The sequence below is a fragment of the Arachis ipaensis genome, chromosome B01 (genome assembly GCF_000816755.2).
Source record: "Arachis ipaensis cultivar K30076 chromosome B01, Araip1.1, whole genome shotgun sequence".
Taxonomy (NCBI): domain Eukaryota; kingdom Viridiplantae; phylum Streptophyta; class Magnoliopsida; order Fabales; family Fabaceae; genus Arachis; species Arachis ipaensis.
The window spans coordinates 86,915,634-86,918,943 of record NC_029785.2 but is presented as its reverse complement, the minus strand read 5'-3'; positions in this window follow the sequence as shown (position 1 = coordinate 86,918,943).

Here is a 3,310-nt window from a genome sequence, read left to right as displayed (position 1 = left end):
TAAATAAATAAATAAATAAAAATAAATGTTTTTTTTTACATCATCTCCCTTTCTCCATCATGGAGCTAAGTCGAAATGAACAGTCCAGGAGGACTCTGGGGTCATATGCTAACCTCTCTACTGCTTCATATGGGAGTAGTATCTGCATACCCTCCATTGGAGTCAGTAGCTTTGAGTTGAATCCTCAGCTCATTATCATGGTACAGCGAAGCTGCCAGTATTCCGGTCTTCCACAGGAAGAACCTACAGAGTTTCTGGCACAATTTTTACAAATTGCTGACACAGTACATGATAAGGAAATAGATCAGGATGTCTACAGACTATTACTGTTTCTGTTTGCTGTAAAAGATCAAGCTAAGAGGTGGTTAAATAACCAACCTAAGGCCAGCATAAGGACATGGAAACAGCTGACAGAAAAATTCCTAAATCAATACTTTCCCCCAAAACGGATGACACAGCTAAGGCTGGACATCCAAGGCTTCAAACAAGGAGATAATGAATCTCTTTATGATGCCTGGGAGAGATACAGAGAGATGCTACGAAAATGCCCCTCTGAAATATTTTCAGAGTGGGTTCAGTTAGACATCTTCTATTATGGGCTTGCAGAAGTAGCTCAGAAGTACAATTAAAGCATTAAATATGAAAGTACAATTAAAGCAAACAAAGCAGCAGCTGTCAAAACAAATAACAGAAGAATGCCAAGTAGTTCAATTAAGAAGTGGGAAAGCATTAAATGCCCCACTTCAAGGCAGCAGGAAACCAAGAAATGAGCAAACCACCCAAAATCCATCTGAGGACAGTAAGAGCCCAGGAAAAATTAATTCTGGCGCTAAAACGCCAGAAGTTGGGTGAAAGGCTGGCGCTGAACGCCCAGACCATGCTCAAGACTGGCATTCAATGCCAGAAACAAACAAGGATCTGGCATTGAACGCCCAAAAGGGGCACAGTTCTGGCGTTCAGACGCCAGGAACAGACAAGGAGTTGGAGTCTAACGTCACTCCAGCTTCTAACTCTCGCACTCAATTACCAGAGAGGGATCAGATACACACAAGTACTGATGACAACCCCTCTAAAAAGGCTTCTTCAACCACTTCTGTAGGCAATAAACCTACAGCAACTAAGGTTGAGGAATATAAAGCCAAGATACCTTATCCTCAAAAACTCCGGAAAGAGGAGCAGGATAAGCAATTTCCTCGCTTTGTAGATTATCTCAGGACTCTTGAAATAAAGATCCCATTTGCAGAGGCACTTGAGCAAATACCTTCTTATGCCAAGTTCATGAAAGAGATCTTGAGTCATAAAAAGGATTGGAGAGAAACAGAAAGAGTTCTCCTCACTGAAGAATGCAGTGCAGTCATTATGAAAAGCTTCCCTGAAAAGCTTAAAGACCCTGGGAGTTTTCTGATACCATGCACATTAGAAGGTAATTACACCAAGACAGCTTTATGTGATCTTGGGGCAAGCATCAACCTGATACCTGCATCCACTATCAGAAAGCTTAGTTTAACTGAGGAAGTTAAACCAACCCGGATATGTCTCCAACTTCCTGATGGCTCCATTAAATACCCATCAGGCGTGATTGAAGACATGATTGTCAGAGTTGGGCCATTCGCCTTTCCCACTGACTTTGTAGTGCTGGAAATGGAGGAGCACTAGAGTGCTACTCTCATTCTAGGAAGACCCTTCCTAGCAACTGGACGAACCCTCATTGATGTCCAACAAGGGGAAATAACCCTGAGAGTCAATGATGATGAGTTTAAGTTGAATTCTGTCAAAGCTATGCAGCATCCAGACATATCAAAAGACTGCATGAAAGTTGATCTTATTGACTCTTTGGTAGAAGAGATCAACATGGCTGAGAGTCTCGAATCAGAGTTGCAAGACATCTTTAAAGATGTTCAGCCTGATTTGGAAGATTCAGAGGAGATTAAAGAGCCTCTGAAATTTCCTCTGGAAGAGGAAAAACCTCCTAAACCCGAGCTCAAACCATTACCACAATCCCTGAAATATGTATTTCTGGGAGAAGGTGACACTTTTCCAGTGATCATAAGCTCTGCTTTAAATCCACAGGAAGAGGAAGCACTTATTCAAGTGCTAAGGACACACAAGACAGCTCTTGGGTGGTCCATTGGTGACCTTAAGGGCATAAGCCCAGCTAGATGCATGCACAAAATCTTATTGGAAGATAATGCTAAACCAGTGGTTCAACCACAAAGGCGGCTAAATCCAGCCAAGATATGGTGGAAAAATTTCTGGAAGTCTTCATGGATGACTTCTCAGTATATGGAGACTCATTCAGCTCTTGTCTTGATCACCTGAAACTTGTCCTGAAGAGATGCCAAGAGACCAACCTAGTCTTAAACTGGGAAAAATGTCACTTCATGGTAACTGAAGGGATTGTCTTTGGGCATAAAATCTCAAACAAGGGAATAGAGGTGGATCAAGCAAAAATAGAGGTAATTGAAAAATTACCACCACCTGCCAATGTTAAGGCAATCAGAAGCTTTCTGGGGCATGCAGGATTCTATAGGAGGTTTATAAAGGATTTTTCAAAAATCGCAAAACCTCTAAGCAATCTGCTAGCTGCTTACACGCCATTTGTGTTTGACACAGAGTGTCTGCAGGCGTTTGAAACGCTGAAAGCTAAGCTGGTCACAGCACCAGTTATTTCTGTACCAGACTGGACATTACCATTTGAGCTAATGTGTAATGCCAGTGATCATGCCATTGGTGTAGTATTGGGACAGAGGCATGACAAGCTTCTGCACGTCATTTATTATGCTAGTCGCGTTTTAAATGATGCCCAGAAAAATTACACAACCACAGAAAAAGAATTACTTACAGTGGTTTATGCCATTGACAAGTTCAGATCATACTTAGTAGGATCAAAAGTGATTGTGTATACTGACCATGCTGCTCTTAAATATCTACTCACAAAGCAGGATTCAAAACCCAGGCTCATCAGATGGGTGTTGCTTCTGCAAGAGTTTGATATAGAAATAAGAGACAGAAAAGGGACAGAGAACCAAGTAGCTGATCATCTGTCCCGGATAGAGCCAGTAGAAGGGATGTCCTTCCTCTCTCCTGAGATCTCTGAGACTTTTCCGGATGAGCATTTATTTGCCATTCAGGAAGCACCATGGTTTGCAGACATTGCAAACTATAAGGCTGCAAGGTTCATACCCAAAGAGTACAACAGGCAACAAAAGAAAAAATTAATTACTGATGCAAAGTACTACTTGTGGAATGAACCCTATCTCTTCAAGAGATGTGCAAATGGAATAATCCGTAGGTGTGTGCCTAGAGAAGA